This window comes from Aquarana catesbeiana, linkage group LG03 (genome assembly GCF_042186555.1).
Source record: "Aquarana catesbeiana isolate 2022-GZ linkage group LG03, ASM4218655v1, whole genome shotgun sequence".
Lineage (NCBI taxonomy): Eukaryota > Metazoa > Chordata > Amphibia > Anura > Ranidae > Aquarana > Aquarana catesbeiana.
The window spans coordinates 190,879,005-190,901,673 of NC_133326.1; the positions used below are offsets into that span (position 1 = coordinate 190,879,005).

The 22,669-nt window shown below is 43.5% G+C and overlaps 1 protein-coding gene across 1 annotated transcript in view; it reads left to right on the plus strand.

Annotated features, from left to right (window-relative positions):
• The window catches only part of BCAP29 (B cell receptor associated protein 29), a 130,302-nt gene that overhangs the window by 80,759 nt on the left and 26,874 nt on the right, over positions 1-22,669 (plus strand). The gene's annotated exons all lie outside the window — the stretch shown is intronic.

The window sequence follows — 22,669 nt, forward strand, 5'->3', positions numbered from 1 at the left end:
CACTGCATGCATTTTTAGTGCAGAAAAAAAAAAGCGCACAGAACTGCATCTGGTGTGAACTGGCCTTTAAGGTTAAATAAAAAGAGGGGGAAAAAAAACACACTGGAACACATCAAAAATGCGCATGCAGAAAAGCACCTGGAACGCATCCGGACTGCGTTTCTATGGTGTGAACTGGCCCTAAAGCAGGAGCAAATATGGCAGTTATCAGGATGCATTGGTGGTCTAGACTCTATAATGTGCTGTGATTAGAATAGTAATCAGTGCATTAAAAATACACTAAAATGGGTGTATTATGCTAGCACTCTATTATGTTTAACCACTTCAATACCAAGGACGTCATATGACGTCCTTGGCTTTGAGCAGGTATATCTGAATGATGCCTGTAGTTACAGATATCATTCAGATATTGCCGGTTTCAGCCGGCGAATCTCTACACCATAGGAACGATCATAGCGGCCGTTCCGCCGCTTGATCGTTCCTATGGGAGGCGAGAGGGGACGTCCCCCCCCCTCCCGCCGCCCTCCGGTGCCTGCTCCGACTCACCGTTACGATCGGTGAGGCGGAGAGTGGATCCGCCGGCGCCGGATGTAGATCATAGAGATTTCCGGCGGACCAGATGGTCCCCAGAGTCTCTATGATCGTCGGAGGCCGGGCGCGATGTTATGACGTCACGCCCGGCCTCTCCATTCAAAAAAACGGCGCCGCTTCGGCTTGGAAGCGGCGATCGTTTTATTTTATTTTTTTTATTTCAGGCTTCCCAGCCTAGTGGTGAGATATGGGGTCTTATTCACCCCATATCTCACTATTAAGAGGACCTGTCATGTCATATTGCTATTACAAGGGATGTTTACATCCCTTGTAATAGGAATAAAAGTGATCAATTTTTTTTTTTTTTTTTCAAAAAAGTGTCAAAATAAAAAAAAAAAATATATAATTAACAATAAAAAAAAAAAAAATTTTTAAAGCGCCGCTGTCCCCGTGTGCTCGCACGCAGAAGCGAACGCATACGTAAGTCCCGCCCACATATGAAAACGGTGTTCAAACCATACATGTGAGGTATCGCCGCGAACGTTGGAACGAGAGCAATAATTTTGGCCCTAGACCTCCTCTGTAACTCAAAACATGTAACCAGTAAAAAGATTTCAAGCGTCGCCTATGGGGATTTTTAAATACCGAACATTGGCGCCATTCCACGAGCGTGTGCAATTTTGAAGCGTGACATGTTAGGTATCTATTTACTCGGCGTAACTTCATCTTTCACAAAATGCAAAAACATTGGGCTAACTTTAGTGTTTTTCCAAAAAAAAAAAAACGCGTTCGAAAAATTTCTGCGCAAATACTGTGAGAGATAAAAAGTTGCAACGACCGCCATTGTATTCTCTAGGGTCTTTGCTAAAAAAACATATATAATGTTTGGGGGTTCTATGTAATTTTCTAGCAAAAAAATGATGATTTTTACATGTAGGAGCAAAGTGTCAGAATTGGCCTGGTATTGAAGCGGTTAAATACAAAAAAAGAAAGTTATTTAAATGATGTACAAGTGTATACAATCATACACTATATTATTAAATTATTAAAGTATTGGGACACCTGCCTTTACACGGACATGAACTTTAATGGCATCCCAGTCTTAGTCCGTAGGGTTCAATATTGAGTTGGCCCACCCTTTGCAGCTATAACAGCTTCAACTCTTCTGGGAAGGCTGTCCACAAGGTTTAGGAGTGTGTCTATGGGAATGTTTGACCATTCTTCTAGAAGCACATCTGTGAGGTCAGGCCCTGATGTGGACGGGAAGGCCTGGCTCACAGTCTCCGCTCGAATTCATCCCAAAGGTGTTCTATTGGGTTGCGGTCAGGACTCTGTGCAGGCCCTTCAAGTTCCTCCATCCCAAACGCGCTCATCCATGTCTTTATGGACCTTGCTTTGTGCTCTGGTCCAAATAATTTGGTGGAGGGAGAATTATTGTGTGGGGTTGTTTTTCAGTAGTTGGGCTTGGCCCCTTAGTTCCAGTGAAGGGAACTCTTAAGGTGTCAGCATACCAAGACATTTTGGACAATCTTATGCTCTTAACTTTGTGGCAACAGTTTGGGGATGACCCCTTCCTGTTCCAACATGACTGCGCACCAGTGCACAAAGCAAGGTCCATAAAGACATGGATGAGCGAGTTTGGGGTGGAGGAACTTGACTGGCCTGCACAGAGTCCTGACCTCAACCCGATAGAACACCTTTATGATGAATTGGAGTGGAGACTGCGAGCCAGGCCTTCTCATTCAATATCAGTTCCTGACCTCACAAATGTGCTTCTGGAAGAATGGTCAAACATTCCTATAGACACATTCCTAAACCTTGTGGACAGCCTTCCCAGAAGAGTTGAAGCTGTTATAACTGCAAAGGGTGGGCCAACTCAATATTGAACCCTACGGACTAAGACTGGGATGCCATTAATGTTCATGTGCGTGTAAAGGCAGGTGTCACAATACTTTTGGTAATATAGTGTATGATTATATACACTTGCACATCATTTAAATCACTTTCTTTTTTTTGTATTTAAACATAATGGAGTGCTAGCATAATACACCCATTTTAGTGTATCTTTGATGCCATACATTATACAATTTTCTAATTCAATATCCTTTAGATATACAGTACCTTCAACTATGTAGTGCAAGGGACTGCCTGATTGCATACGCACATACTGACCTGCCTATAATTGGGCTCTGCGCATGCATGCTGTTGCCCCATTCACTCCTTTGTCTGAGGCCATGCTCCTCTTTTCATAAGCATGAACGAGGCTGTGGTGTGCAAGGCCAGTGAGTGCAGGCCGCGGCTGGGACTGTAGTTATGCAAAGGTTGTGTAGTGCTGGACAGGGCCACACAATGTAGATCTCTGAAAGGGTGTTGAAGGTATACGGTATATATTGCTTTGTGGGTTACACTGAGGGGGAGAGGAGGTAAGCTTCAAAGGGCACCTTTGCTAAAAGTGAAGTTGTCTTTTCAACCCAGATACTTTTTATTCCTTCACCTTAAAGCGCACCCATGACTTGCCCATGAACGCAAAGGAACAGGTTTACTTCAATTTAGCTTTCCCCAGTTGTTTATACTTTTTTTTCAATTCCCTTTCACCAAAAGCAACAGAAAGTTTTGTGTAAGCTATAAATCGTAGCTTATTTAGGGCTATGGATTCCTTGTGTTATAGTGATGTCTTCCTTAGAGCCCTTTTACACTGTGGCACTTTTCAAGCTAGGGCGGTGCGCCGGCGGGAAGGTGAAAAAACTCCTGCAAGCAGCATCTTTGGGGCACTAAATAATGCGCCTCAAAAGCGCCCCTCTCCATTGAAATATATAGGAAGCGCCTCAAAATGGTTCTTGAAGCAGTTTTCGAGTCACGTGACCTTCAAAAAAGCGCACCGTGAATGCCTCAGAAGCACCGCAAAAGCTCCTCGAAAGCGCTCAGCGTTTTTATGGGCAGTTTTCAACTGCCTCAGTGTGAAAGGTGCTGATTGCAGTGGCAGAGGAGTGAAGGAAATGTAAGAATGTGCTGTGAATATGCTGACATGCTGAATAGACAAAGCACAGAATTTCTTTATTTAGTATGAAAAAAATGATTTACTGTCATCTCTACTTTTCGCCTTTGTTTATTGAAGCAGCTGTCCACTCATGTTTTTTTTTTGCATATGCAGTAGGAAATAGATGAACTCCAGAGTTAAACATTTGACCTTAACCCACCTTCCCAGTAATGTGGAATGGTTCATACCAGGAGATATTATGGCTTAATCACAGTGAAAAGAAACACTTCAAAGACCAAGTCAGTTTTGGATACAAATACTGTGTGTCAGTAACATGCGTCATGCACAGCATTGCTCATACCTAGAATTTCTCTACAGACACCTATACCTAGATACACCTTGAGCAGCCAGTGTTTATCTGGAACAGTAAACTCTTTGGCTGGCAGGCAGTTAGTTGTAAAAGCTTTGAATGTTATGTAATTGGTAAACATTATGGGAGATTTTATAACGCAAACATGCATTGAGTATATCCCTATATTCTAATTGTCAAGGGACACTTCCAAAAAATCTTTCCTAAAGTCAGACATAGACAAACTACGGTACCTAAAAATCTCTATAGGCAGTGCTTTAAAAAAAAAAAACTGTTACCAGGTTATAGTTACAGAGGAGGTCTAGTGCTAGAATTATTGCTCTCACTCTGACATTTGCGGCAATACCTCACATGTGTGATTTGAACACCGCTTACATATGCGGGCGCGTTTTCTTTGCTGCGCGAGCTCGCGGCGACGGGGGCCCATTAAAAATGCTTTTTTTCTTCCTTTTTTTTTTACATTTTTTTTACATTCTTAGTTTGCTGTCACAAGGAATGTAAACATCCCTTGTGACAGTAATAGATGGTGATAGATACTCTTTATGGAGGGATCGGGGGTCTAAAAGACCCCAAATCCCTCCTGTGCACTGAAAAGTACAGTAGGTGACCGCGATATTGTGTCAATCTCGCCACTGTTATCGGCGAGATTTGACACCTGTGAGCCCCGTCGCGGGAGCCAACGCCGAGCTGGCTCGTTCATCGGGAAAGGAAATTTTTTTTCCTTTCGCGATGAGCGACAGGCAGTGCTGACAGTTGTCTGGTATGAATCATGAGGGGAAACGCCGTGCCAAATTTTAAATAAAAAACCGGCATGGGTTCCTCCCAGGGGCATACCAGGCCCTTAGGTCTGGTATGGATTTTAAGGGGAGCCCCCACGCTGAAAAAACGGCGTGGGGGTCCCCCAAAATCCATACCAGACCCTTATCCGAGCACGCAGCCCGGCCAGTCAGGAAAGGGGGTGGGGATGAGCGAGCGCCCCCCCGTCTTGAACAGTACCAGGCCCCATGCCCTCTACATGGGGGGTGGGCACTTTGGGGCAGGGGGGCGCCCTGTGGCCCCCCCCACCCCAAAGCACCTTGTCCCCATGTTGATGAGTACAAGGGCCTCTTCCAGACAACCCTGGCCTTTAGTCGGGGTCTGCAGGCGGAGGGCTTATCGGAATCCGGGAGCCCCCTTTAATAATAAGGGGGCCCCCAGATCTCGGCCCCCCACCCTATGTGAATGAGTATGGGGTACATTGTACCCCTACCCATTCACCTGGGGGAAAAAGTGTCAATAAAAAAAAACACTAGACAGGTTTTTAAAGTAATTTATTAGGCAGCTCCGGGGGTCTTCTTCCGACTTCGGGGGTCTTCTTCCCACTGCTCCGCTCTCTCCGGCCTCTTCTCCCGGTGTTCGGCCTCTCCTCCTCTCCTCTTCTCTTCTTCCGATGTTGACACGACGCTCTCTCCCGCTGTAATACTGTGTGAGCAGTGCGCAATGACTTATATAGGCATGGGGCGTGGTCGCCGGGTGACCCTGCCCCCTTTTGATGTCACAGTCCCGGGGCATAATTGGACTGTGATGTCATAAGGGGCGGGGTCACCGGGTGACATCACCCGGTGACCACGCCCCATGCCTATATAGGTCATCACGTACCGCTCACACAGCATTACAGCTGGAGAGAGCGTCGTGTCAACATCGGAAGAAGAGGGAAGAAGACGACGCAGAAGACCGGGCCACCGCTAGCAAAAGAGTGGCAGAAGATAGCGGAGGAGCCCGGCAGAAGAACCAGGCATCGGGAGGAGAGGCCGAACACCGGGGGAAGAGGCCGGAGTGAGCGGAGAAGTCGGAAGAAGACCCCCAAAGTCAGAAGAAGACCCCCGGAACTGCCTAATAAATTACTTTAAAAACCCGTGCACTGCGTTTTTTTATTGATGCTTTTTTCCCTAGGTGCATGGGTAGGGGTACGATGTACCCCATACTCATTCACATAGGGTGGGGGGCTGGGATCTGAGGGCCCCCTTATTAAAGGGGGCTCCCGGATTCCGATAAGCCTTCCACCCGCAGACCCTGACAACTAACGGCCAGGGTTGTCGGGAAGAGGCCCTTGTCCTCATCAACATGGGGACAAGGTGCTTTGGGGTGGGGAGTCGCAGGGTGCCCCCCTGCCCCAAAGCGCCCACCCCCCATGTTGAGGGCATGCGGCCTGGTATGGTTCGGGGGGGGCGCTCGCTCGTCTCACCCCCTTTCCTGACCGGCCAGGCTGCGTGCTCGGATAAGGGTCTGGTATGGATTTTGGGGGGACACCCACTCCGTTTTTTCGGCATAGGGGGTTCCCCTTAAAATCCATACCAGACCTAAGGGCCTGGTATGCCCCTGGGGGGGGACCCATGCCGTTTTTTTATTTAAAATTTGGCACAGCGTTCCCCCTCGTGATTCATACCAGACAGCTGTCAGCACTGCCTGTCGCTCATCGCGAAAGGAAAAAAAAGTTTTCCTTTCCCGATGAGCGAGCCAGCGTGAGATGCACAGTACCCTGTCGCCGAGAACCAGCGTGATGGGATCGTGCTGGAAACACATTCTCGCGGTCAGGTACTGTATTCAGATTGCCAAAAACGGTGATTCTGAATACTGTAATTTTTTTTAAAAACTGCACCATTGGCAGCCGAGTAAACCGGAAGTGACGTCATGATGTTGCTTCTGTGTTTACAGAAAGAAGACTGGAACGAAGCCATTTCTGGCTTCGTTCCAGTCTTAATCTAGCCGGCGGAAGTGCTGGATCGTGGATTGGGTCTCCTGGTGGGACGGGAGGCCTGGGAGGAGTGACGGGAGGGGGGGGAAGTCCCCTCTCGCTCCTCCGGTATAACAGCCAAGCGGCTCTTAGCCACATCGGTTGTTATCCCTGAAGAGCCGACCGCCCACTCTAAAAAACGGTACCGGGATGATGCATGCAGCTGCATGCATCATCCCGGTATAACCCCTTAAAGCTGAGGCCGCATATGTGCGTACGCTCGGCGGGAAAGAGTTAAGCAATATTCTTTCCTTCAACCACAAGTTGCTTTATTTCCCCATCAACACATTCAGTGCTGATGGGGGAATCCCTCTTGCGGCACTATTGTATTCTGGCAGCAGGAGGTTTCCCTGCCTTCAGAATACTATAATTACTGCTGCCGGCTATAGCCGGTGGCACTAATTCTACAAATATCCCGACATGCTGGTTGTTCGGAAGTCAATGGATAGATTGACTTTAGTGCAACCAGCATGCCCATGAATGGATCGAAATTTGGTCCGTTCCTGCTGAAATGGTCTAATTTTGATCTGTCTATGGTTGGCTTAAGACAGAACCTGCTATTGGTCATTCCTGTGTAATTTGGTGGAATTGACATATTACTATGTTTGAACAAAATCCCAACATGCACATTTTCCAGGCATCATGCCGGAAAGTACCCTCTCCAATACAAGCTATGTCGGTGTTCTTTTATTTGTTTTTTATTTTTTCATAAAAAGCTCTGCTTCTTTATGTTTAAAGTAAGTTGGTTTGGTAGTGTATACACAGAGAAGTGATGAGGGGTCATCATTCAAAATGCTTCAGACAGGCTTCTGTTGGATGTGCATGCTGGAAAACCAGCAGCAGCCTGACCAAGACTCTGCCAGTGGAGAGAGTGCTGATTGGAGTGTTCTGGTGCAGGGGGGGCATCCCCCTGTCAGAACACAACAGCTCAGCGGGGGGAGATCGCTGAACTAACCTTGCATGGTTAGTACAGTGTCTCCATCCAGAGCTGACAGTTTTGAAAAAAACTGTAGTGTGTACCCGGCTTTTGTTTAGTTCATGTCTTATCTTGTCTATTGTACCTCAATAACTGAGCTAACCTAATTGCATATTTTTTTTTCTTTTTAGCATTGGGTATAGTGGGGAATGGTTTGGACCCTTCTGTCAAGTTTTTATGGCTGTCTGGGACTCAGTTGGATGGACTTCCTCTTCCTGTTTTAGTGACAACTTTGTTTTTGTTTTTTTTCATAGTAGAGTAGGGGTAAGATATAACCCCCTGGAAGTGTTTTTTTTTTCCTCTGTGTTGCCATTTCAAATTTTCCCTAACTTTCCGAAATATTTCCATCAGAGCAGAAACTGGGGAGGAGTCTTCCCAGAAAGCAGTAAAAATTTGAAAGAGACTTTAACAATTACCCACTTTATCCTAACTTAAAAAAATAATATTTGTGGGACCTTTGTGAGTTAAGCAGGTATTATCTGCTACCGTGTTTCCCCGAAAATAAGCCCGGGTCTTATATTCATTTTGTCAGTAAAAGACACAGTAGGGCTTACTTTCGGGGTAGGTCTTACCATGTAATGTGCGGTCTTCTCTCCCCCTCTCTCTCCCTGCCTGACAGGAATCCCCAGTGTGAACGGAGTTAAAATGCTTGTAAGATCCTATAATCCACTCTATTACAGTAGTATATAATGTACAATGTTTGTGTTTCTGTAATATAATTGTGACAAATACCTTCATTATAGCACCGCTCTGCGCTTCTGTGACCCGCCGGAGCTCTCTTCCCCACAATTATGTTACAGAAACACACACATTGTACATTATATTCTACTGTAATAGAGTGGATTATAGGATTTTACAAGCATTTTAAACTAGGGCTTATTTTCGGGGTAGGGCTTATATTCCAGCCCTGCTGGAAAATATCGCTAGGTCTTATTTTGGGGGTAGGTCTTATTTTTGGGGAAACGCGGTAGTACATATTTAAAGTGGTTGTAAAGGCTGAAGGTTTTTTATCTTCATGCATTCAATGCATGAAGGTAAAAAACTGTCTGTGTGCTGCTCCCCCCACAGTCCCCCCCCCCCCAATACTCACCTGGCCCCCCCTCGATCCAGAGATGTTCACTGGGAGCCTTGGCTTTCCCAAGTCTCTCTCTCTCCTCAATAGCTGAGACACAGCAGTGGGAGCCATTGGCTGTCAAAAGCAGCCAATGAGTAGAGAGCAGGGGTGGGTTTGAGCCACAGCTCTATGTCTAATGGACTTATAGATCAAGGCTCAGGAACGAGCACACACCAGTGCCCCCATAAACTTTAAGAATCACTTTATCTTTATATGATGAATACCAAAAAGTACCAGTTTTATTTAAACGGTACTTGGAGATGTTACAGTGCCTTGAAAAAGTATTCACACCCCTTGATTTGAATTTTCCACATTTTGGGGTTGATTTACTAAAGGCAAATAGACTGTGCACTTTGCAGGGTGCAGTTGCCCTCTGCAAGTGCAATTCCTCCAGAGCTTTGTAAATGAGATAAGGCTTGAGTTTGCAAAGAGTACCCTGTGCAAGGATCAAAATAAAAAAAAACAGCATTTTTGCTTGCACATGATTGGATGATGGAAGTCAGCAGAGCTTCTGCTCATTTACTAAGCTCTGGAGCAACTGCTCTTGCAGAGGGCAACTTTGCAAAGTGCACAGTCCTTTTCCCTTTAGTAAATCAACCCCTTTGTTATGTTACAACCAAAAACGTAAATGTACTTAATTGGAATTTTATGTGATAGAACAACATAAAAGTGGCACATAATTGTGAAGTAAAATGATAAATGGTTTTCAACAATTTTTACAAATAAATACCTGAAAATTGTGGCATGTATTTGTATACAGCCCCCCTGAGTCAATACTTTGTAGAACCACCTTTCGCTGCAATTACAGCTGCAAGTCTTTTTGGGTATGTCTGTACCAGCTTTGCACATCTAGAGTGTGACATTTTTGCCCATTCTTCTTTGCAAAATAGCTCAAGCTCCGTCAGATTGGATGGAGAGCGTCTGTGAACATCAATTTTCAAGTCTTGCCACAGATTCTCAATTGGATTTTGGTCTGGACTTTGACTGGGCCATTCTAACACATGAATATGCTTTGATCTAAATCATTCAATTGTAGCTCTGGCTGTATGTTTTAGGGCCGTTGTCCTGCTGGAATGTGAACCTCCGCACCCAGTCTAAAGTCTTTTGCAGACACTAACAGGTTTTCTTCTAAGATTGCCGTGTATTTGTCTCCATCCACCTTCCCATCAACTCTGACATGCTTCCCTGTACTTGCTCTTAGGCAAAAAGTTAAATTTTGGTCTTATCTGACCAGAGGACCTTCCTCCACATATTTTCTGTGTCCCCCACTTGGCTTCTCGCAAACTGCAAACGGGACTTCTTATAGCTTTCTTTCAACAAAGGCTTTCTTCTTGCCACTCTTCCATAAAGGCCAGATTTGTGGAGTGCATGACTAATAGTTGTTCTGTGGACAAATTCTCCCACCTGAGCTGTGGATCTCTGCAGCTCCTCCAGTGTCACCATGGGCCTCTTGGTTGCTTCTCTGATTAATGCTCTCTTTGCCCGGCCAGTCAGTTTAGGTGGACGGCCATGTTTTGGTAGGTTTGCAGTTGTGCCATACTCTTTCCATTTTCACATGATGAATTGAACAGTGCTCTGTGAGATGTTCAATGCTTGGGATATTTTTTTTATAACCTTGCCCTGTTTTAAACTTCTCCACAACTTTATCCCTGACCTGTTTGGTGTGTTCCTTGGCCTAAATGATGCTGTTTGTTCACTAAGGTTCTCTAACAAACCCCTGATGGCTTCACACAACAGCTGTATTTATACTGAGATTAAATTACACACAGGTGGACTCTGTTTACTAACGAGGTAACTTCTGAAGGCAATTGGTTCCTCTAGATTTTAGCTAGGTTATCAGAGTAAAGGGGGCTGAATACAAATGCACGCCACACTTTTCATATATTTCTTTGTAAAAAATGTTTTAAAGGATTTAGCATTTTCCTTCCACTTCACAATTATGTGCCACTTTGTGTTGGTCTATCACATAAAATCCCAATAAAATACATTTACGTTTTTGGTTGTAACATGACAAAATGTGGAAAATTTCAAGGGCTATGAATACTTTTTCAAGGCACTGTATAGTAACTTTAGTGCTATAATAAAAAGATAGGGAAATGAAAAGAACTGATTAGTTATTGGTTAACATTCACTTGTGGAAAATGGCATGAAACAGCATAATTCAGTATTTTGGAAACCCATTATTGAAAAGTTACAAAAATTTGGAAATATCAAATGGAATGAAATAATACTATAATAGTACTGCAGCATACAATGAGTGTCTAGCTTTAAATGTATGTTCATATTTTTACATACACTCCTCTATAGAAGCTGTATCTGGAAAACCCAGGCATTGTGAAGATCTTAAAAATGTCAAATCAGCATATTGCATGAATACATTAAAACAGGATTTGTTTTGATTTTATCACAATGTAAAACTCCTAAAATGTAAAACTCATTAGGCATCACAGTTTCTTTTTGCGCCTGGTGAAAGACATTGTGCGAGCTTATACCCAAAACATAGAAACAATGTGCAGTGTTGTTGTTATGTTGATGACTACATAGCTTGTCCTCTAGATAAGATATTTTAGTGTTATTACCTTAAACAAGAGCAGTGTACTTGAAAAACAATGCAAAAGAATACATTTGTCTCATGTTACAGGCATGGTACAGAAAACACGCATATTCATTTCATCAAAATATAGTTTTGTATTTAAAATCTGTCAGTTTTAGCCTCTATATTGCCTTTAACTCATGGTTTTAGAATAATATGGTGAATTATACTACAGCACCTAAATGGGTTTCTCACTGTCAATAAACCAATCAACAGTCATGGGTTTTTATCAATTGTGTATTATCAATCACAAGCATTTTGTGCGTGTTTTTAGATTTATTGTTGTTTTGCGATCAACACAGTGATATAAAAAAAAAGGTAAGTTTTCTATAAAACTTTATTTCCTGAAAAGAACATTTTGCTTAACATAATGTCTTTGAGACACTGTGTCTTAGACTATTGAAGGCATAGTGATGGTGTGTAAAAAACTTAGAGATACACCCCAAACATGACCATACAACAAGTTAACATAATATACACCGATCAGCCACATTATGATTATCCACCATAACCCTCACTAGACCTCTGGAGGTATGCTGTGGTATTTGGCACCAAGCTATCAGTAGCAGATCCTTTAAGTCTAGTTAGTTGCAAGGTGGGGCCTCCATGGATCGGATTTGTTTTTCCAGCACATTCACAGATACTCGATTGGTTTGAGATCTGGAGAATCTGAAGGCAAAGTCAACACCTTGAACTCATTGTTATATTCCTAAAACTATTCTTGAATTCATCAGACCGCCTTCTTCCATTACTTCATGGTCCGGTTCTGATGCTCTTGTGCCCATTTTAGACATTTTTGACTGTGGACACTGGTCAGCATGGGCACCCTGACCTGTCTGTGGCTACGTAACCCCATATGCAACAAACTGCGATGCACTGTGTGTTCTGACACCTTTCAGTCAGAGCCAGCATTAACTTTTTTTTTTTTTTTTTGGGAAAATAATCTTTATTGAAGTTAGACAGAAATTAATACAGCTCATTTGAGGTCCATGTATAGAAACATAAAACATAATCACATGTGGTACGTTAACATACAATAGAGCCTTGTAAGGCTGGCATTGCATAACAAAGATATACCAATTGTTAGTGATTCGGTAAGGTTCTGACAGACCTAAATGGGTTACCTGTTATATGGTTGTATGTTTTGGTTGCTAGGTATTGATAAACTTGTTTTCACGCATTACTATACACATGTCTCCCCGTCTCCCAGCCAACCATCCCAAATCCTTGAGTATTTGTGGCTGTTTCCCCTATGCTTGTAGATCAACTGCTTGTATGGGAGGGAATTGTTAACATCTCTCTTCCAGCTTGTTATGGTGGGGGTTACGTTCTGCATCCAAGTCTTGGCAATTACTTTTCTGGCCAAAAATAGGACTTCAGATATAAATATGGCTTGGTATTTATCAATGTCCACATCTGGAAGAAGACCCAATATACAAAGTTTTGGATCTAATACCACAGGGGAACCCATCTGGTCGTGTAAGAACTTAATCACTTGACTCCAGTATGTTTGAAGGATAGAGCATTCCCAGATTAAGTGAAAAAAACTACCCATCTCTGCCTGACAGTGAGGACACAATATATTACGTGTATGTTGAAACTTCCTTATTATGTTAGGTGTTAGATACGCTTGATGAATGATGTATATCTGTGTTAACCTATCAGACAGTTTTGGAGATGCCACCTTTACATTTTCTAAAATTTCCTCCCAATCTGAGTCACTGACTGCTCCTACATCTCTTTCCCATCTTGTTTTGGCTTTTTGCGTCACTTCTCTGATTCTGGGTAACCTTATGGAGTAGTAGAGATTAGATATCAATTTTTGTGAATTGGCTCCCAGTATTATGTCCAAGATTTGGGGATGTTCCAGGATGCAATTTTCGTTCCTGAATTGAGAACGCAGGGCATGTCTGAGTTGTATGTATTTGAACAGTAATTGTTGCGGAATAGAGTATTCTTCCTTAAGAGTTTGAAATGCTTTAGGCCTATCACTTGCCATTACCTGGTGCAGGTATATAATTCCATATCTGGCCCATAGATTAGGGTCTGGTATTTTTTTAAGCTCCGCTAGCTGGTTGTTAGCCCATAATGGAGTGTGGGAGTGAATGTACCCTATTTTAAGTTTTTTCTGGGCTAATCCCCATATTCGTTGGTGATGGTTGAGTACCCCGTCTTTAAAGTTTGGACCTTTCCTATTAAACTGACCCCCTCGTAGTATAATTTGAAGTGGGGTAGATAAAGGACTGTCTGGGCTACTAGATACTAATGTACTATACCGCTGTCTTTCGTTATTATGGTAGTGATGCATGTGCGACAGCTGTGCCGCTATGTAATATTCCTGCAGATCTGGCAGAGCTGTTCCCCCCATATCTGTAGGGTTTTTAAGGACATGCCAAGCTACCTTATGTCTTTGATGTCCCCAGACAAAGGTGTTCAAAATAGATTCCATTTTTTTGAAAATCCCGATAGGTATATATAGTGGGGCGTGCCATACCATATATAGGATCTTGGGTAAGATAATCATTTTTATGATATTTATCCTCCCCATTACTCCCAGTGGTAGTTTGGACCAGGCTTGCGTTTTGGTTTTTATCATGGCAAACAATGGTTCTATGTTGTTGGTTGTGTATTCGCGTAGGTCTCTTGTAACCAGTACCCCTAAATATTTAATAGTGTTTACCCTGACTAATGGTAGTTCTGGATGTATATTGGTTGGGGGGAATTGGTTTATGGGGAGTATCTGTGATTTTTCCCAGTTTATCCGTAGGCCTGAGAATTTTCCCATTTTATCTATAGTGTCCAAAGCTGCTTGTAGTGATGGGCCCTGATCGGCTAGATAGAGTATCGTGTCGTCTGCGTATAGTCCTATCTTTTCTATATAGTTGCCTATTCTAAGTCCCACTATGTCCATGTCAGCTCTTATAGCTATGGCCAATGGCTCAGCTGCCAGGGCATATAGCAGTGGAGAAAGGGGACATCCCTGGCGTGTGCCTCTTTCTAGAGGAAATTGTCCCGATATACAACCATTAACGAAGACCCGTGCTTTTGGTGACTGATAGAGTATTTGTACCCACTGTATGAAATTGGGACCAAATCCATATTCTCGTAGACACTCCCAAAGAAAAGACCACTCCACTGAATCAAAGGCCTTTGCCGTGTCCAGGGCCACCACTACCCTGGTACCCTGATTGTCGTGCTGTGCTTGAATATTTAGAAATAGTCTTCTTATATTCATGGCCGTATTTTTCCCGGGCATAAAACCGGTCTGGTCTGGGTGAATTAATGAAAGAATGACTTTATTTAGACGGGATGCTAGGATTTTGGCCAGTATCTTAATGTTTACTTGCAGTAGTGAGATTGGACGGTAGGACTCGGGATATCTAGGGTCCTTTCCTGGTTTAGGTATAACTATTATCTGTGCTTCTTGCATTGATGGAGGGAGTGTTTTATATTTAAATATTTGTTGGTATAATTTTTGCAAATTCGGGACTAGTATATCAGGGAATGCAGTGTAAAATTCTAGTGGTAGGCCGTCCAGTCCGGGGGCCTTAGATTTAGCTAGCTGGGACAGTGCTTCAGATATGTCCTCCTGGCTTATGGGGGCGTCTAGTAGCTTAACCTGTTCTAATGTGAGTTTAGGGAACTGAATTCTGTGTAAATAGTTTTTAATTTCATGTGTGGATTGTGTTGTCTGAGTTTTGTATAAATTCCTATAGAAATTTAGGAAAGTGTCTGCTACCTGGTGTGGGTCGGTCACCTCGTCTCCCTGTGGGGTAGCTAGGGTCACCACTACTGGAGGTTTTTCATTTAAATGAGCTAGATATGCCAGTAATTTACCTGCTTGCTCCCCGTGTTCGAAGATTCTTTGTTTTTTGAAACAAACCTGTTGTTTGGCCTTCTCTATGTGCATTTGGGTTACTGCTCTGGATTGCATTTGTACTTTATGGAGATTGTCAGTACTGGGTTCTTGTGCGTATACCTGTTCCAATTCCTGTAGTTTGTCAGTGGTCATCTGTAATAGCAGTTTAGAGGAATTTTTAAATCTGTTTATTCTTAATGAAAGTAGTCTACTAGCTTGATTTTTAAAGGTGTCCCAGACTGCAGTGTCTGAATCTGTAAATCTTAAGTTGTTTAGGATATATTGTAGTTCTTGCCCTATGCTCTCGAGATCAGGCAGGACTGACAGCCAGAATGGATTCAGCCTCCAATTAGAAGTAGGCATTGCCTTTAATAGAGATGCTGTTATCCAACAGGGTGAGTGGTCCGATAGAGCTCGTGGAGCCATACCCGACCCTGTTATTTTAGGCAGTAATGCATTTGAGACCAATATAAAATCAATCCTGGACATCGTGTCACAGCCTACCGAGTGACATGTGTATGCTTTTTTAGTCGGGTTTTGCCATCTCCATGCGTCTGTTAGCGCAAATTCTGTGAATAGTCTGCATAGTCTGGTTTGGTGAGGCACAGTCCTGGATGTATTTCCCAGGCCTGGTCTGTCCAAATTTGGATCCATGGTTTGGTTAAAGTCGCCCATCCATACAGCAGGAACTGATGGGTACTGTGCCATGAATGCCAATCCCTTGAGTACTACCTCAATCGAAAAAGGGGGGGGGGATATAACACGCCAGAATCAATAGAGAGTTGCCTCCTATGGTGGCATGCAGGAAGATATATCTTCCTAATCTATCTGATTCTAGAGTAATTAGTTCAAAGGGCACTCTTTTGGCGACCAGTATCGATACCCCCCTTGATTGATTGGTATGCGTGCTGTGGTACAACCATCCTATCCACGTTTTTTTTAAGGCTACCTGCATCTGGCCTGTGATATGTGTTTCTACTAAGGCTATGATATCTGCTTTCTGTGATTTTAGAAATGTTAGAGCTGCGGTTCGCTTTACCTTATTCCGCATACCGCGTACGTTCCACGTCAAAAACTTTACACTGGCCATGTTGGTTTCTGAATATAATAGTGTAGCTGCCATCTAGTGAGATTCCAAGACAGTGGAACCCCCTTAGTCTGCCCTTTCCACAGTGCCAGTCTGCTAATACAAATCTTATTGTTGAATGCATATTGTCTGTTTAGCCGTATCAAAGTCTCATCAATACTTGTATTCCCAAAATAAAACACAAAACTTATCCTTTTAACTGTTCCCATCCCTCCCAGCTGCACATCTCCCCAACCTGATGTGAGCATATATACCCAAACTGTCAGCATATAACATATCATCCAGCGGTTACACTCCGCTGGAGGCACATTTCTTGATAGTAATAGATGTGTTTTCCTTTTATGCTGAATCAACTTTATTAAGGGGGCGACTGTTCTCCTGTCGCTCGTGGAGCAGTTATAGTCAGGACTACCACACATTGCAGTCAGTGAGCTCCCTTTGCACTTTTCCTCCTTGCATCTGGTCAAATTATGACCCATATTCCAGGATATTGTAGTACAGTTCATCCCTGTCATTTAGGAGTCTTGCAGAGCATATCACTGTAGACTGTCCCCACTCTTCTCAAAATGTAAGGGCGCAACCGGTAACCCGCGCAACTTTATTGTATGATCCCGCCTATTCCATATCAAAGTTATACAGGAGCTAGCTCTCTTATCCTTATCCACTTCTCTTGTACACAAGCTGTGTATGTCCCCATTCTTTATATCCCTAAACTGGATTCTGGTTCCCTTCTAAAAAATCTCTGTGACATTTGTATTGTAGGATTTTGTTCAAAGTCAGAGAGTACTCACTGTGGTTGTATGAACATAGACAGACTAAGCAGGTCTGTCTCTACGATCCAGCCATGCTGTTGCTGCCGCCGGGTCGTCAAAGAATTGTGCTCTTCCGTCTTCTTCCACCCGCAGCCGGGCAGGAAATAACATCGCATACTTGAGATGGAGGGTCCTCAGTCGGCGCTTCACCTCTTGATATTGTGCTCTTTTCCTTTGCACCTCGCTGGAAAAATCCGGGAATACTGCTATCTGGCTGTTCCCGATCTGTATATTTCCTCTCTCCCGGGTGAGTTTAAGGATTTTGTCTTGGTCCCGAAAATTTAGAAATTTGGCGATGAATGTGCGGGGAGGCGCTCCAGGTGGTGGTGGCCGCGCAGGTATTCGGTGCGCCCTCTCCACCGCAAACATTACTGAGAAGGCTTCTCGGCCGTACGTTTTGAGCAGGAGCGTTTCTAGATAGGTTGCCGGGTCTGCGCCTTCCTCTTTCTCCGGCAGTCCTATGAAGCGGAGGTTACAGCGTCTAAGGCGGTTCTCCATGTCATCTTGATGGGCATGAAGTTGCTGTATCTGTCTCTGCATCTCCTCTGTAGTATGTCTCATGGGGTGTAGGGCATCTTCCGCGTTGCTGATTCTGGTTTCTGCCTCCGTGACCCTGTCTTTCAGTTTTGAGAAGTCCTGTCTCATCAGGGATATATCAATTTTTACTTCATCTATCTTCGCAGTCAGAGTACCTTGCAAGGCGGCTATAGCGTCCAGCACTTTGGCGGTGTCCGACGTCTGAGGAGCGGGGCCCGCACACGTGTCGGCGCTAACTTCCTGCTGCATGTCTTTCTCCAGGCGGCGAAATTGAGCGAGCTTATCTGTCGTCCCAGTGTTGCGTTTTGGCGGAGACATAATCCACTGCGGTCCCAGGACAGAAGGGGAGCCCGTGGGATGAATTACACTGGTGTATCGTTTCACAGGAACTCTATCAGGAGTTTGTGTGCTGGACGTTCGCTCTTCCTACTTCTCACTCCCTTACCTGTCTGGCCTCTCCCCAGGTGCTGTGCTTTTAGAGGAGATCCGGAGGCCCACACACGCAAAGATCAGTCTTTTGGGGGAGCCAGGCAAGCCAGGAGGACCTATATGGCCGTTGCTGGGTGTAGCAAGATGGCCGCCGTTCTGAGGACCAGGCCGGAGCCTCGGGCCGTCCTAGAAGCTATTGCAGGGTGCAGAGGTTCAGCGCTGGGGGCTACAGGCAGTCCGGGGGCCGGGGCAGGCAGAGATCCGTCTTGGGGGAGCTTGGTGTGTCCGGGAGATGAGCAGGAGCCGCCGCCGGGTGGAGCAAGATGGCCGCCGCTCCAAGCACTAGGCCGAAGCCGGGGACTTTCCTAGAGGCAAGGCCCAGGGCGGAACGATCCGGTCTCCGCGGCCTCGGGCAGCGCTCCAGTTGGTTAGGCAGCACCCAGGGCCACACAGGTGACGAGACAAGCCTGTTGGGGTGTCTTTTCCTGACAGGATTGTTAAGATTGGAGCAGGATGTCTATTAAAGGATTTTGGGCAAACGGAGCTCTCTTTCCAAGCATCCTACTCCATAGCTCCTCAGGCCACGCCCCGCCAGCATTAACTTTTTCAGCAATATGAGCTACAGGAGGTCTTCTTTTGGATCGGACTGCACAAGCCTTGGCTGCCCATGACCTTCTTGCTGGTTCACTGGTTTTCCCTCCTTCGACCACTTTTTTGGTAGGTCCTGACCACTGCACACTTAGAACATCCAGCAAGAGCTGCAGTTTTGAAGACGCTCTGACCCAGTCATCTAGCCATTACAATTGGCTGTTGTCAAAGTCACTCAAATCCTTACACTTGCTCAGTTTTTCTGTTTTCAACACATCAACTTCAGGGATAACATGTTTACTTGCTGTCTAATATATCCCACCCATTTCAGATGCCATAACAAGATAATGTTATTAAAATGTAAATCCACCCTAATACTAAAATCCCTGCATCTGTGTTTTACATCTGCCAAACTGGAGCTGGCAGGTACTTGAAAGCTTGCTCCGTATCTATTGTAAAGTCTTGTTATACTCACTATGTGTGCACAAAGTCTAGACATTGTTCTAGATGAACTCTTCAATTAAGCCTCAAGCAATCAGCAAGTGTTTTCAGTGATGTGGCAAAAATGCTTTCTGATATGAAATTTCTATGCCTCCTGATCCATAAACAATGGGGATTGTGACTTCTGTTTGCCACCTTATCTGCCTGTTTATTATCCATCAACAAGCCAGGATAGTAAATTGAATAGCTCTTTTCTTTCTACTAGAGGACATTGGCACACTACCTCAAAGAAAGGTCTTCCTTGAAGCCCCAAAACACCTAATAAAAGAAACAAAAACACCACACAGATACTTGATAAGCATTTTGGTTGTATGGAAAGAAGCTGGCAGAAGGGAAATCCCTGTGTAATGCAATCTTACCTTCTGGCACTGCCGAGAGCCTCTTGTGATCTCTAAGCAGTGCCGGTTTATCCCAAGTGACAGGGACAAGTATTAGCATTTTCACTTTTGATAATTTTCAAAGGTTAAAATGAAAGTGTTAAGGTTGATAAATACTTTAGATTTTTTTTTATTAGGTTTTTTAAACTGTTATATATATGTTAAAAACAATGTATATACAGCATAATGCATAAAGTATTATTACAACTGTATGGGTTATCTAAAGAAAGAGCACTGTAGAAGGAGGCTTTTTGAGGCTTGATTTTAGCTTGAGGGTACTGAACATTTACTTTTTACAACAAGCAAAGCAAAGGTAACAATAAAAACATAAAAAAATAGCCTAAAGCTCAAATGGGCTATCCACAATGGGATCTGTTACTGCTGTGATCTTGGTTAATTTTTAAAAACAGAGATTATTTCTGCAAAGCTGAAAGATAGTACCTAAGGATGTGAAAAGGATGCTAGAGCTCTTTCTGTTGGCTGGATACTTGATTTGATTGTAGCCGTATTAGTGCAATTGTGACATAGAAAATTGAGTACTGTCCGTGATACTTTTTTTATTTGCACTAACATACAATTTTTCAGGACAAGCTTTCGGGGCATGTCCCCTTCTTCAAGGTCCAAGCAGTACTCAGTACTGAGTACTGCTTGGACCTTGAAGAAGGGGACATCCCCCGAAAGCTTGTCCTGAAAAATTGTATGTTAGTGCAAATAAAAAAAGTATCACGGACAGTACTCAATTTTCTATGTTGGCTGGATAGAAGACTGCAAAATATTAATAAGCAATGTGTCTTATTTACCTCTCTAAAAAAATGCTAATTAGGATAATATGTACCAATCATTATAAATTTTGTTAAACTGTATTTCATTTAACATAAGAGGGAATATTTAGGGAAATGCCATAACAGCTCAAAATTATTAAAATGATACTAAACCCCACACTGTTTAATTTACATTGCCCCTTTTAATTCTGTATATGGATGATGGCGCTGTGATTATTTTAATAAAACATCGAAGTACCTTTTTTTCTAATCGGTATACAGCTGTCACATGATCCAGATCTTTACAAGTCTGTCAGTAGGGAAACATAAGCAGCAGGAGTCCTCAGAAAAAAAAAATAATATCAATAAACTGTTTTAAATTGTCATACAAATATATATTTGAAATTAAATCTTAATTAGTTTGTGGAAATAACATGGTGTGGGTGGGTTTCTGCAGGTCACAGGCTGTGTCACACCCCTCCAGCCTGTGTCTTAGAATAAGATGGAGGTGCAGCCTCCATTAATCTATGTGTAATATCTTACCCCCATTGTGTTTAGCTGGTTAGTGAACATGGAGGAGGAGGGAGGGAGTGGGCTGTCATTTACCACTGTGTATACGCCCACATGTGTGGCTCTATAGTTACATGGGCTGTTCAGATGTGATAGGGAGGAAATGATCAGCATAGAGTTGTCACCACAGCTGCAAAATTCACAGCTGAATTAGGGACTTGGGCAGAAGGGGGAGACAGGGAGCAGCAGGATCAACCAGGTTTTCTGCAGAGTATTGAAAAAATAAATATTTTAGTGACTGAGTATGTATTAACAGCATGTAATACAGTCCCTGACAAAAGTCTTGTTGCTTCTCTATTTTGTAGAAGCTCCTGCTATTAACCTGACTTTTAATTAATCAGTTGGTGTTAGAAATAGCTCATATGAAAAGCTAAAGCCCTCCCAAATGATGTTTAATGCACTGAAATAAATTAGTTTTACTGAAAAAAGATTTATCATTTAATCAAGACAGACAGGTCAAATTTTGGCAAGACAAAAGTTTTGTCGCCTATACAGAAATTGAACAACTTTACTGAAAATCCAAAAATATGTCAGCAAATTAAGTAGTGGTGCTGTGAGATCCAAATTTAATATCTTGTATGACTTCCATGAGCTTGAAGGACAGCATCCATGTGGTTTGGCAAGGATTCATACAATTTATTGATGAAGTCATCAGGAATAGCAAAGAAAACAGTCTTGCATGCCTCCCAGAGTTCATCAATATTCTTTGGTTTCGTCTTCCATGCTTCATCTTTCATCCCACACCACATATGCTCAATGATGTTCATGTCTGGTGACTGGGCTGGCCAATCCTGGAGCATCTTGATCTTCTTTGCCTTAAGGAACTTTGATGTGGAGATGGAAGTATGCGATGGAGCACCATCGTGCTGCAAAATTTGGCCTTTTTTATGGTTGGGAATATAAGAGATAGCTAAGATTTCTTGGTATTTTAGACTATTGATGTTGCCTTCCACCCTGCAGATCCCTCGCACAGCCCCATACTGGATGTAACCCCAGACCATGATTTTGCCTCCACCAAATTTCACTGTTTTCTGGGTAAATCTCGGCTCCATGCAGCCAGTAGGTCTCCTGCAATATTTGCGGCGACTGTGGTGTAATTCTACAGAAGATTCATCTGAAAAATCCACCTTCTGCCACTTTTTCAGAGTCCATCCTTTTAGCAGACTGTGGCCCTTGGCAAATGCGACACGGTTTTTCAATTGTCTTTTGTTTAGTGCTGGCTTATGGGCACTGATTCGACCATGGAGGCCATTTCGAGACAGAATCCGACAAACTGTTCTGGTTGACACAGGGACTTCAGGTGACCAGGTCTCATGGAGCTCTGCTGCAGTGGAAAATGGGCTGGCCTTGGATTTTCGAGCCAACAAACGGTCCTCTCGAGCAGTTGTCTTGCGGGGTCGGCCTGACCTGGCCTTATCCAAAATGTCTCCAGTCTCTTCAAATCTTTTTTTTTTATTCTCTGAACTTGATGCTGAGACACAATGAAGGTGTCTGCCACATCAGCAGTGGATCTGGTCTTCAGCCTCTTGATAATCAACACTTTAGTCTCCGGGTGAATCTTACGTATGTTTGCAGAGGTCTAGTTGCAGTTGAGAAGGTCTAGTGTACTGGTGTTCTTTTTATACACACCTGAGACCTAATTGATCCATTATTAGTCACAGGTGAATGTCATATAACAAGGCGACAACACTTATGTCTTGGCAAAAATTTACTCAATGGGCTTTACCAAGCTGTGAATATTAGAATATTTTTTGTCAGTTTTGTTTTGCACTGAAACATTATGACAAAAGCTGTTGGGATTAAAATGACCCATT